Raw genomic sequence first — 14,846 nt, 5'->3', positions numbered from 1 at the left:
CCACATCTACCTTCTTCTTTCCTTTCCAATCAACAGACTGATTAACTAGTCGGTTCATTCTAGCTCTACAAAACCTTGCAATGTGTCTCGGTTTGTGATAGTGGAAACATGTCATTCCAGATACTCTCCAGGGTCTAGCATTGCCTCTATCAGTTCTTCTTTGACAATTCATAGCCACATGACCATAGTTGTGACAGATTGAACATGTCACATTCCATCTATTCTCCATTTCATATGGACTAGACCGGTTCACATAAGGTCTCTGCCAAGTAGGGTTTTTTCGATCATTGCAAGATCTCTGCCATTCACCATTAGACCTCTGATCCATGCAATATCTCTGATTTTTTACTCTTGACCTACACTTAATAGCTCTATTCCCATACTTGTTACAATTAAAGAAATATCCATCAAAAGTACTAGGCTTATATTGTTCATATGCATTAGGTCTATATCCATCAAAAGTACTAGATCTACTTCTACAAACATTTTCAGTATGACCTACCTTATGAAAGTTAAAACATATTGGTTTGTAGGTTCTCTTACCAGTGTTCTTCTTGGTCTTCGGTGCAGATTTGGCTTCATGCATGGTGTCCTTCGTACCAGATGGCTCTCCTTGTTCAAAGGTTGTGTATCCCAAGCCATGTGTACCTCCTTTCTGCCTTTGTGTTTGAATCTTCTCGTTAAGAATAGCAGTGCTCTTGTTGAATTTAGCTAATAACTCATTTGCATTAGCCAACTCCTTGGTAAGCTCCTCATTCTTCTTTGTGAGACTTTCTCTAAGAGACATAGCCATGTCTAGACCAACTTGTATTTCCTCTTTGGTCTCATGAAGATGTGCATGCAAGGTACCAATCTCTTGGTTCAGCTTAAAGACCTCATGCTCCTTACCTCTTATTTTGTCTTTAGCTGCCCTCCTGGCTTCCAACTCTTGGCTCATCCTGATGGTAAGGGCTTCCAACTCTCTCCTCATATTTGTCTTTTCATCATTCACCTTTTCCACCTCATTAGACAAGGCATCAATGGTTACTTCCTTAGATGAACTACTCTCAATGAGTTCCAACAACTGCTCAACCAGCTCTCTTCTCTTAGCCAATGAAGCTTTGTACTTGACCTTTAGTTCATCAAGGGATTCTTCAGATTCTACAAGTCTATTTGAAATCTCTCTATAACTCATTGAACCTTCCCCCATGTTAGCCTTAGAGATCCTTCCCAAATGGTTAAGCCTTAAGGGAATTACGCTCTAATACTAATTGATAAACTTATAAGGCACTGAGATGGGGGGGTGGATTAGTGCAAGAAAAAGCTTAATAAATTTGATAACTACTTTCACCAACTTGAAAATCAATAAGCATGCAATAAATATAACCACATAAGAAAACACCCAACAAAGCATGAAAACCATAACACAATGATTTTTTATCGTGGAAACCCAACTCGGAAAAACCATGGTGCGAATTAGTACCCACAAGGATCTTCTAATTGTAGTATAGAGATCTTATTGGTTAGGGTCATACAACCACCTTGTTAGGGGCACACCTGGTTAAGAGTGTTTTAGCCTTGTTAAGAGCTATACAATAAGGCTTGTTAGGACCCATCCCTATTAGGAGCTACCCATGTTACTAGGATTTAAAAACACAAGCTACTCTATCACCTGGTTAGAGGATTTCACCTTCAGACCTGCTAGGATCCTACCGCACCTTGTTAGGAGTGACCTTGTTAGAGGATTTTCTTGCTACAACTGTTAGGAAGACAACAAGTTCAACTAATCTCAAGTTAGCACCTCTATGCTTGATTAGATCTACTTTTTCTCAGCTTCTATCACTGACTAGACATCAATACCTAACTTCTCCTTCAACCGCACGATCAAATTCTCACTCTTGATACATGAAATCATACAACTTACACCTCCTTATAAAGAACTATGTTAGGTTGGTTAAGAACCTTGGAACAATTCCCTAGGTTCATTGAATCTAGTCACCTTTTACATTTTCCCGCGCATTACACTTTTCTCTTGTCGGCAAAATAATTAATAACTTAAAAACATAACAATAAGTCTATCGATTACCTATCAAACTAACTCTACTATACTAGTTCTCTGTTCTTCCTGACTGTGACTGGAAAATCCATCATAAATCACTCCATATAGTGAACCTACTGATGCAGTTTGGAACATAGGTGCATGTTCCTATCTCCAACACTCTAGTAAAACTGCAACATCTAACTCTTCACCAATCATCCGTACCAGTCGCTTGATCATTGCTATGTTCCTATTTACCGGTTGACAGCAACTTAGCAGTTTTGTTGTCTAACTGATTCCACAACCAATTAGGCTATAGCGGTTGGTCTAGATGGCCTAGATGACTAAACAAACATGGTTTCCATCAATGACAACACAAATAAAGTCATGAAACAACCTATTACAACTATATCATCATCAGCAAGCCAACACATAAATACTCATTCCAATTATTTATACTCCGGTGGGTGACTTCTCTTCCATCTTTCTTTATTCAATCCTCTTTTTTTATGTACACCCTAAGACTATGGCATTCTAAGTTATATCAATACTTACTACCTCATGACTTGTGATGAATTCAATTTCCACTCCTTTCTTGACTCCATGTGTATTTTGGTCAACATGTACTTCTATATCTATGTGCATTTCTTCATATTGAGGTAGAATGTATATACCTACATTTGTCCTTCAACAATTGATCTTGCAGACATATCCTTTAGATATTTAATAGGTTGTTGGACACTCCTCTCTGAAATATTTTAACATCCATATGGTCTTGAACTTTACTAGTTATATGCGTAATCTTACCATTGTTCTCTTATACTTGAAGCATCTATTGCAAGCTTAACTTTTGGGAAAATTTAAATACTTCCACAAAAGTTTGGTTATTATCCTTCTATGGTTATTATTTATATACTTCTATTAAAATGGGATACTAATGACCAGAACCTATATCTTTCTTCATGTCAACTTCTTTTGGCATGTCTATAAAGAGTGGCGTTGTAGTTTGGGTTATAGTTGCCTCCAAAATTATACTAAAGACCTATTCTTTTTGTGGTGAGCTCCTATTTTCTTCTTCTTCAATAATTTTATTTGGTTTATAAATGAAAATAGGAAATGACCTCTTGTGTTTATCTAGTGAATCTCCTACTTATTTTTTTTTACCTTTGTCTTTTAATTGTTGTATCACATGTGTGAATACAACTTTTTTAGGTGTGGAATGTATAGTACTAGGTTGATATACTATAGCATATGTACATTCTTTTAATTTTTCATATATTTAGGTCTTGTGCATAATGGGGATATTATCCATTACTAGATATATTTCTCATTTATTGGTTTGGAGTTGGTCTTCAAAATATTTTCTCTTATGCATAAGGAATTCATCATATTTGGATGTGCCCTATCAATGATTCTCACACCTAATTTGAGCTTGATACCTTGGTCTCTAAGTGAACTCTTATGAAGGTTTATCCAAGTATTTATCCCTTGTGGAATTTTTGTGATATTTGTTCTAAATCTAATAAATTGCTACCTTGTCCTAATTTGGATCTATAATCGGTAGGTTATAGATCTGGTGCATGTCATAACTATAATCTAGTGCAATCTTCTCTTTTTGCATCTCTGATGGTATGCTATAAACACCAATGATTTCCATCTATTACACAATCAATCTCATGTAGCCTCTTTTTCTTGCCTCATGTTCATCAACATAATTTGCCAAAAAATCTTCAAAATGAGGTTCATGTTTAAGACTCATAGAGACCTTGTTTCCTTGATACACTTATAAATCCAAATTATTATTTTTATCTTATATTCTAAAGCTTTTGCATAGATCAAACTATCACATCTATACCATCCAACATTGATGGAGAATATAATACTTTGGCCCTATGTTTTGATTCCAAAAAAATGTGTGATTCTATAACTTGCTTGGAATATTCTAACAAAACCATTTTTTTCTGTGATATCTTGTCAACTTATAAGGTTTCTCTATGAATCCCTTCACTCTAATGTATGAGAACCTTTTGAAATAGACATACCAACTCCCTCTTTTAACTGCTACCTAATCTTGAAGAGATAACCTCTTTGTTTTATCTCCTTCCATTGGTCTCATAAGCCAAATTGAGAATGATTATTGACTCTTTAGTATTTTTCCAATGTCTAATCTCATTCCAACTTAAGGTAATGATCATAAGATAGGACTTGTCCTAGTCCAGTTCCAAGAACACTGGCCTTTTCAAGTCCTTTAAAAGTGACATGGGTTTCTAGTGCATAGATCATATATGAATTCATGTAAAGCATTCTCAATATTTCAAAATTCACAATCTAGTTATACAATGTATCACTAATAAATTTAGACCAATGCAACATTTCTTATCTTATCCTTCTTAGATTGACTCAATAAAGGCAAGCATCAATCTTCAAATACTATTGAATGTGGTATACCAAACACTCTACTAAGGAGGGTCACAATATCTACCAATTCCTTGAGAAAGTCACTATGATAGAGATTCTCAGGTAATTTTGTAACTGAATTGTAAGGAACTTTTATCCATTTCATAAAAATCATCCTTCTTTCTTCATCATCAAAAATTTTTAGGACATAAAGTTGTCTAATAATTGCTATTTTGGTATAGATTGGGATATTAAACACATGTGCAATTGATTCTTAGATAGATCTAGATATCTTCAATCCTAATATATCAGATACTTTAATAAAAAAAACTCATGCATTCCAATATGAGCTCTAGACAATGCATCACAATTGGAATCATGGCTTCTTTGTCTAGCCCCTTCCATATAATTTTCTCTATCCACACTATTCTATCTAGAATATGCAACTCTATCTAGAATATGCAACCTCCATTAAAAATCATTCATGTCTATGAACCCTAGATCGATATCTATGATTTCACCATCATCTAAATTAATCTGGGAGGGTGGGAACATCCCTTCAAACTTTTCCTTTGTCTTTGTTGCCGTGGAAGTCATTTTCTGAATAAGATTTACCTCCAATTACCAAGTTGCACTTGTTCTATGGTTTTCTTTCATTCATTGCAAGGTTAAGGTACATTCATTTTATCCCTTCAAATGATGATCATGTCATGTTTATTTCATGGGGATACAATATAGACCATTGAAAGTGGATTGATAATTCTGGATGCCACTAACAAAGATTTTATAAAAATTGTTCGAATTACATTAGGTAGAGAGTAATCATATCAATAGTCAAAATAAGCTAAACAACAACATGAAAACCTTGACCAAAGCTAAATAACACATTAGAACTTCACAAAATAAACTAAACAACAACATGAAAACCTTGACCAAAGCTGAGTAACACATTAGAACTTCACAATAATAAGCAGTATACGTACAGAAGCACTTGGGTGTACACAAAGGTAGATTAATGATCTAGACGAATGCTAGCCGCATACATCATTGGTGGGGAAACTTTGGAGGATTAATCTTGTGGAAAAATTAAAAAAACATAATAATAATAATTTTAAGATCAAGTAGAAGTTTACAACAAATCATATTTACGGAAAATGCATATGTGCCATCTGAAGTATGAGAAACACCCAATCCAGAGCCAACCGTCCCATTGATCATATACACTTTGGGTACTCAATAGACATTGAATTTAACCAGATAATTTTTTTGTTAAACCTGGAGTGCTTATCTTCATACTTATCTGTCTGCAATTAGAATAAATTATAAGAAACTAAAAACAATACCCCAAACTACCATGGCTGCCCAGAACATTTCATTTGAATGGGAAAACAGAAACAAAGATTTTTACCATTAAAATGTCAAACTATACAACTGCCACATTATTTATATATATGTATGTCCTACTTAGCACAAAGCACATTTGCAGATTCAGGAAGCTTTCCACAAATGTGGGTTTTGTTCAGTTTGGAGGCCCTCCAAATGGTGGGCAGCAAAATGCACAACATTCTTGTAACAGGCAACAGCAGCACAGAAAGTAGAAACTGCATCAATAACAATATCCCCATATCAGATCATAAAACTTTAATCTAAATGTCAAACAACTATTTAAAATAAATAGATTCACTAAATACACAAAACCCCATATTTTAAAAATACTAGAGAAGAGCAAAAAAATCAGGGAAAATAACATCACCATTGTTGAATGCAGCCAAAAAATCCTCCAGGCCCTCCATCAGGAGGTCCCCAACCAGGTCCTCCTCCAGGAGGTCCCCAACCAGGTCCTCCAGGCCCTCCAGGACCCATGATTCTAAGTAAAAAATTCCTAAACAAAGAAAAGGATCACTGTGTTATAGCAATTGCACAGAGCCTGATGAAAGAGAACAAATAGATTAGATGCTTTGAGGGAGTGGAGCTTGCCTTATATAGAACGTCTCTTGGTCCCTCTTCACTCTGAGTTAGTTGAAACTAAAATGGGTTACCTGGAAATAAAGTAATGGTTATCCGGATACACAATTGCAGAGACCGCCAACTCACACCAGTACAAAGGTTCCTCAACTACCAGTAAATGCATCTTCCATTCAACCTTGTAACTTTTGTAAGTCCCGACTCCATTATTTGAGCCACTCCAGCTAACAGTTATGTTATTATAATGCTGTTTTTCATTTAGCTTTTATTATGTTATGTTATTATATGTCAATAAATTGTGCAATTCTGTATAAAGTTTTCATTTTCTTATCTGTCTATTATTGTGTGTATAATATTTCTTGTAAATTATATTGATGACACTATTTATGATTAGACATTCATTTTATGGGCAGCATATTTTACATATCATCATTTTGAGTCATTTATTTGCACCCCATCAAGTCTTTGTTTGTGGATCTTAGATTAGTAATTTCGAATTTAATTTTAATGAATTCTTATAAATTCCACTAGTCATTGTGAGATAACTACACATACACTCACACAACTTGTTGCTATGTCTTAGTATTTAAAGCCATTAAATTGCATTCATTTATTGTTATTAAACATCAAGGAAGCATCATTCATATATTATCCTAGAAACAATTGTGTTGGGGCACTAAAACAAATTAAGATATATACAAAATTATTATAGAACATTTGTATGATTGAAGAGTTTTGCTTTAAATCCTTCATATTTTTTTTAGGCATTAGCCTAGGAGAATATATCTCCTAATGACATAATAGCAACCATCTAAGGGTATTCGAAATATCACTAGTCTTCAAAGTAGAGCAAAAGTCAAAGCAAATATAAGTAGATTCAATGAACCGGAGAGTAGGAATACAAAACCAAGGAGATTGATTCCACACAACACAAGGATAGATATTCAAACATAGAAAAGATCAAGAGGCAGGAACTCAACCCCTAATAGTATATGGACATTATTTGGATTCCAAGATAAAGTTTAGAGCCAAGGGATCAATGAGACATTAAAAAATTCAATGATGTATCAAGATTATTCCTCTTACTCAACCATAGACCTAAATACTTGCATATATTACATTTAATTATGTATTTCCTATACTCAAAGATGACATGAATTAGTCTATTTCAAATTATGCTAAATTATTTTAATTTCACTTGATAATCCTAGATTAAGCTTAGAGAAAATGTAATACCTCGCTAGTCTAGGCACTGCTAACAAGTGTTATGACATTGAACCCTAGTTTAGTGACTGTATTATTCCTTCTACTTAATTCTTAATTTATGTTAAAGATGTGTTTTCGGTTCTAGGAGTGTGATACTTTGATGATAGGTTTTATTTATGTGACCTTATTCATGATAAAGTATAGTGCATAGTATGAGTATGGTGCACATTGCTATTAGATATGCTCATTTCCCTAGTGTATAAATGTTAAGCAGGCACATTATTTATGATCCACTAACCCTAGTATAGATGATAATAGATGTTACATTTGGATGGATTTCTGCATCATGATTGTTCATGTTGGTGGCAAGAGGGGATGATCTCACATCACCCTCTTCAGAGGGACATGTGATGTCATAATTCACCTCCACCAGTGTGATTATATATGTATTAGGCTACATTTGTATATATGCATGTTCATCCGCTCTGTCGTGCAGGTACCAAACATTGACTCCATCTAGTTCCATAGGTTTGAGTGTGCCTTAAAAAAATCTTGATGGTGGTATATGGGGATAGCGTAATGGCCCTACATTATCCTAGCTTTAAACCATTGTCTCGTAATAGGTGATGGTGTCATCCTTGTTCACCTAGTTGAAATGCCATCAAGGCATTATCCGTTAACCCCTAGTTTGCAAATGGGTTTGGTTGAATGGTTATGTTTTGAGTATTTATAATACTTTAAATATTTCATTTGTGACTTTTATTTATGGTTTATTAATTATCTCCTTGAGATATTATATTTTTATTTTATGTATGTATATGTGTGCATGAATCTATTATGTGTATGAATAATATGGTTATAATGTGATAATTAATCCAATATTGCTTAATTGAATTAATATGGTTTATAATATATATATATATATATATATATATATATATATATATATATATATATATATATATATATATATATATATATATATATATATATATATATATATAGTTGGTGTGCATATTTAATTCTATTTATATTTTAGTTTATTATATAAAAAATTTGGGGGAGATTTTTGGGGCTTCTTTCATACAATTTTTGTAAATGGTTTTATGCTGGAAATAACTTTGTTTTTCTATGTATGGAGGCAAGGAAATTTGGGATTGATTGTTGGAAAATTTGGAGGAAGTTTGAGGGATCTTTTGTGAGGGCATTTTTGGATTCATTCTAGCTACGCATGTTTTTAGAGAATTTTGAGAGGAGGGGGGAGGATTTTGAAGAGATTTTTGGAGGGATTTTACTGGAGGGTGTGTGGATTTTTTTGTTTGTGCTTTTCTAGTCTAGATATTATTCTTGATTGGCTGGTTGGTTGGCCATTGGAGCTAGGAATTTTTGTATTAGTTTCTTCACCTTCTTGCCTTCATTTCTCCCCATTCAAGGTAGGTTTTTTTAAAAAAAATTATCCTTTCATTCAAAAGATATTGGAATGGAATCTTTATGGGGTGTTTTCATGTTATTTTATTTATATTCTTATTTCTGAAAATGAAGGTATTATTGTGCTTTTATTGGCTTATGGATGTTCCTTTCACCCTCCTCCATTTCTAGATTTTAAGCATTTTTTTAGATATGTTTGCAAAACTCAATAAATGAATTCATTTCCCTTTGGGATTTGTAATTATTGTTTATGGAAGGTTTTTGGGGTATAATTTGGTCTTATATGGTTCTATTATGATTTCCCTTCATTTTTCATAAATTTGTGATGAGTTTTTGTGAGGTTAGGAAGTGATTTGAGCACTTGGAAACAAATTTGTTTATGAGACTTTAATGTTTAGTTTATGATGTTGTTTAAAGCATGTATATGGATCTATTTTCTTTATGTAGGAAAGGTTCCTGATTTCTTGTGAGGTCTTTTGTGACCTCTTGATTCTTTGAGATGTGTTTTGGATGGATTCAAGATGCAATGTGTACCTAAAGATGGACTTGGATTGGATTACTTGTATCTGAGATGATTTTATTGTTCATGAGTATATATATGGATTATTATTAATCATATTTTGATGGGGTTTTGTGTAGTACCCTTGTGTCACTTGTATATAACCTTGATTTTAGGTAAGTATAGTGTTCTACCCTTGTGAGTTGGCTAGTAAGTCTTTGAAATGGCCCTTGTCTAAATTATATCCTTGATTTCCCTCATATGTTAACCCTTGGTTATAGGTAGTTGCCCTTCTTTGGTTTCTTTTTTAATTTGAGGGCCTTAAGTGTATCTCCTAGCATGGGGGTGGGCCTTTGGGTTCCACATGGTCGGGTGGTTTCCTATCTCCATCGAGTATTTGTGTCCTTGATCGAGTGCATGGATAGATTCAAGTGTCTTCATGTGATGATTCTTCTGGTGCTTATTACTGCATTCTTTGGATCGTATATTTTAAGATCATATTTTGTAATTGGATTACTCTAGTTGTACATGAGTCTTGGATTACTTCTATTTGGAGGATAGTGTATTATGATGTAATCAAATAGGAGTTTAACGATGATAGTTGGTGATCTAGGTTATTTGATTATGTTCCTTTCATGTTCTCTTGTGATATTTATATATTTTTCATCATGATGAATATTAATTCTTAGGCATATTATTTTGCTAATGAATGAACGTAAGATCCTAAACCTTTAATGAATATATTGGAGTTGAGAAAATACAACACCATAGGAGCCCAAATAATCTCTGCAAGCTGAAAAAACCTATTACAAGGAGAAGCAAGGAAGAAAATATAGAAAAACAAATACACAGAGAATATGCTCAAAAAGAGAGAGCTCAATATTCACAAAAATATGTAATGTGATTCTTACAATGAAAAGAAAGAACTCAACCTTTAATACGTCAAGAAACCCTAAAAGGGAAAACCTAGGTTTGCACATGATAATTAATAAAAGAATTAATTATATGTACCTAAAGTTAGCTTAAGTGTAAAAGAGATAAAGGGAACTTAAATAATTAAACAAATAATGTTTAATTAATCAAGTAAATATCTGAATACTCTAACACCCCCCCTTAAGATAGACTTAGGGAGAAGCTAAAACCTAGAACAGCTACTGAAAGCAATAAAGATGGGTCCCAGCAACAAGGCCTGACTAGGTACCCAAATATAATGAAATCTCTATGAACTAGAGAACTAGAGAAAACCACATGGGAACAAAACTCTACTCCAAAAAGAGATGGAAAAAAATATCACTGAAGCATGAAGAACCTGCAAACTCTGTCAAAAAATAACTGCTGATCTGGAGAACCTCCACTGAAATAGAACATGACTAGGTAGAGAAGACTATAATCTGCATGAGTGCCCTCAAATGACACTACTCAAATCAGATGGAAAACAAAGGCAAACAACTGAACTCGAAGATATAGATGGTATGAGACACCAAAGCCTGAAAAGCTGATCAATCGAACCATGGAAGCATTAGAACCAACAGGATAAACCTCCCCATAATGCGGAAGTGGGAGAGGGACAGGAACACTGAAAAGGACAGCCAAAAAAAATTGCATGACGAAGAACCAAGAACATCAAAGGTGCTGAGACACATCATCATGAGGCGAATGTCATGAAAGGAACACTCACTGGACAAAGGAAGATGGCAAACAACAGGCAAACATCAAACCCCTCATGGCACTTGATCAATAGTGCATGTACAACAAGACACAAGATATGCAAGATTCCAAGTAAAAAATGCATGATGGCACTTTATCTCAGTGTGTTTGCATTAATACAAGCTACAATGATAAGAAGACTGGAAATAGAAATGTGAACCAAAATAGAGACACCCTACTCAGAGAAAAGATCCCAGGACCTAAAACAACCACAATATCCACCAGAGTGCTGAAAAGAAAAAAACTGAATAAAATATGCATGGAGAAGAATTTGGAAATAAAACTTAGATGGCTTCAAAGTAAACAGCATGCGCATTCCAAAAATATAATTTTTTTGAAAAACAAAGGTCAGATGCTCATTCTATGGCTCCTGGAGTGCAAAACATAGACCTCACTTTGACTGTAAAAAAATACAGTCAAATAGAAAAATTGGAACAAATTACCAACACCATGAGGTCGGCCTTAGAACCAGCTTTCCGACACCTATTTGTTTTCAAAAAAATGACTCCCTATGCCCAAGATAGAGCCAAAAATCCAAACCCCCCTAAAAAAGCCAAAAAAGGGATCTGGTGGCTTGTTTGGGCGGAGGTGGCTAGGGAGCAGTGCTCCAGTGGCGCTCCGGTGGCAGCCTGGTGGTTCTCTGGTGGTGGAGAGGAGCTTTGTTGGCAGCCTAGGTAGAGTGGCGCTTGCATGCAGAGCAAAGCCGCTGGGTGGCGCGGCGGCGACGCGTTCGGGTGGAGCGGGGCCACTGGGGCGGCGGCTGGGGAGCTGCATCAGCTGATGGCAGGGGAGGCCGGGGAGGGCCAGCAGCAGGGGGCCAGGCAGCGAGGGTCGTAGGTGGCGGCCATGGGGTCGGTGGGGGCTAGGAGGCAGCAGCCGGGGAGCAGGGGGCCGTAGGCAGCAGGCGGAGCAGGGCCGGTGGGGGCCGGACAGGGAAGGCACCTGCGGTGAGCTGCAGGAAGCGGGGATGCTCGTGGCTGGGCCAGGCGGCAGCCGGGGAGCGGCAACAATGGCCGGAGCAGGAAGTGGCAGCCGCAGGGAGACCACTGGCGGGAGTTGCAGGCAGCAGATCTAGGCTGAGCGCGACGGCGGGAGGCCAGGGAACCAGAGGACTAGCGGGGGAAGGGAAACACTGCCGCCGGTCGGGGAAACACTGCCATCGGCCAAGGAGCCAGGGAGTCAGAGAAAAATAGTCGATGGTCGGGGGCCATAGAACCGGAGGTTGGGGAGTCAAAGGTCGGCACCGGCAGGAGTGTTGTATGGGCCTGCAACATGGCAGGGGCTGCGTACTGTGGGGGCCCCCAACAAATTTTTGCAAAAAAAACAAATATTTTTTAAAATCCTTTTTTTTTCTTTTTGCTTTTTTCAAGAGATTTTTTTGTCAAAAGAAAAATTCAGCCTGCATGCCGTAAAAAGGCGAAAAAAGAAAATTAAATTTTTTTTCTCGATCTGTGTGCCAGGGTTGTACGACCTGGATCTGAGAAAAAAATTCACCCAGAGGTTCAGGAACCAAAATAGGTCAAATTCTATATGACCATAGGGGTTTTCGGGCCTTCTAAGCACGATGGTAAGGTCCGTTTAGGCCCAAAGTGCTCAGAAAGAAGGGAAAACCCTAGGTACATAAAAAATTTCCTAAAACCCCAGATCTGCTTCCAAAGCAAAAAATCTCAAAACAAGAATAGGTAGCTGCAGATATGAAGCTCTGATACCATATTGGAGTTGAGAAAATACAACACCACAGGAGCCCAAATAATCTCTACAAGCTGAAAAACCTGTTACAAGAAGCAAGGAAGCAAATACAGAAAAATAAATACACAGAGAATATGCTCAAAAAGAGAGAGTTCAATATTCACAAAAATATGTAATGTGATTCTTACAATGAAAAGAAAGAACTCAACCTTTAATAGGTCAAGAAACCCTAAAAGGGAAAATCTAGGTTTGCACATAATAATTAATAAAAGAATTAATTATATGCACCTAAAGTTAGCTTAAGTGTAAAAGAGATAAAGGGAACTTAAATAATTAAACAAATAATGTTTAATTAATCAAGTAAATACCTGAATACTCTAACAATGAATATTAATTCTTAGGCATATTATTTTGCTAATGAATGAACGTAAGATCCTAAACCTTTAATGAGATGTATGCTCATGAGATACGCTCCTTAAAGGAGTTTTCATTCTTATGAATTAGGATAAGAATTTATGGAAAAAGTAATGATTGGAATGAGTATATGGTTAATTTTTCTAGGCATATTCTTTATGAGGAATGCCTTAGTCACATTTCTTACTAGTGCATGTTATAAGAAATGATGGTTTGTCATGTTGAGTGATAGAAAATTATGTTAAGGCAATGTGTAGTATCATATTGATCTTCACTTTGGAATTATTCTCCTTGCATTCATCAAGATTATGTTTAGTATCATTATTATTTCTTATAGTAAATAAGGCAGTGTGATATAATTAATTGGTTGTTGTATGGTGTTACTATTTCATATATGGACAAATATCATTTATGTATCTTTTATATCTATGTTATAAGTTACAAGATGGTGTTAATGAACCTACCTTAGAATGAATGTAACATGGTACTTAGATGTAATGGAATGATCTTTGGCTAGTGTTGTATGGAGTGGCAATTGGTATTGTATGACTAATGAATAGATGTTATCTCATTCTTAATCAAGCTGATCTAGGGATGCATCATCATGTACCTAAGTTCCTAGAAAAGTAAACTATAAGATGTTCATTTCATTTTAGTAAATATGTAATGATCATGATATTGTTCTCTTATGTTAAAAGTTTGCTTATCCTTATTTGGTAGATTGATTGGGAAAAGAAATGTAATCCTTTCTTGTGATGGTTGTTGTAAGTAATAACATTGGGGAACCTAGGAGGACTTAGGGGTAAAATTTAAATGATAAGTTCTATTATCATCTGCGACTACTTTATGAGTTATCAATGGTTTATTTTATTGTGAATAATGTTGGTAACTTAAGATTGTATAATCATTGGAAAGTTTATCATTATGTTTAGTAATGTTAGTTAATGAGAATCATGGTTCTTACTGATGTTTTAAAAAAAAAAATCTCTTTTTGTTTCTTTTGTCTGTTGTCCTCTAGGTTCCTTGGTGGGGTGTTATAGAAAAATATTTTTTTCTTTATAACTTAGTGAAACCTTTTGATCTTACATGACCTAGATCCTTGAGGGCTTCTCATAAATATTAGAGCTTTAAATTTTAATATAAACCTAATTTATTATTCTTTTCTATGTTGATTAGAGTCTAATTTACATTTTCTTATTCATTTCAATTAGGATTTAGGTGTACATAGTGATTTATCTCTTCTTCCCACTGCCACCCTAGGTTATTCTATCATTATGGCTCATTTTAAATCTTATTTATTTGGCTAATTTGGACAAATACATTTTAAATTTCCTTACATGTAATTCATTTATCCTAGATATTATTATGACACATAGAATGTAATAATTTTTGGGTTACATCTTCTATAGAAGTGGTATTCCACCATGTCACATGTTTTCCTTCAAGGAGTTGATTAGTTCGCATTCATGATATTAGATACAATTTTGTAATCCATCCATGAATCTAATGATTATGGTAGTGATG

The 14,846-nt window shown here is 35.2% G+C and overlaps 1 long non-coding RNA gene across 1 annotated transcript; it reads right to left on the bottom strand.

Annotated features, from left to right (window-relative positions):
• Window positions 1–5,797: 5,797 nt before the first annotated feature.
• LOC131068798 (uncharacterized) lies at window positions 5,798–6,615 on the bottom strand. Its single transcript, XR_009112066.2, has 2 exons — window positions 6,168–6,615; window positions 5,798–6,015 (listed from the first exon to the last, which is right to left on the bottom strand). It is a non-coding gene; the product is annotated as an uncharacterized LOC131068798 (long non-coding RNA).
• Between the last annotated feature and the right edge of the window lie 8,231 nt (window positions 6,616–14,846).

The sequence above is a fragment of the Cryptomeria japonica genome, chromosome 7 (genome assembly GCF_030272615.1).
Source record: "Cryptomeria japonica chromosome 7, Sugi_1.0, whole genome shotgun sequence".
Lineage (NCBI taxonomy): Eukaryota > Viridiplantae > Streptophyta > Pinopsida > Cupressales > Cupressaceae > Cryptomeria > Cryptomeria japonica.
The sequence above is the reverse complement of the archived record's forward strand: the minus strand, read 5'-3'. Positions and strand labels throughout refer to the sequence as shown.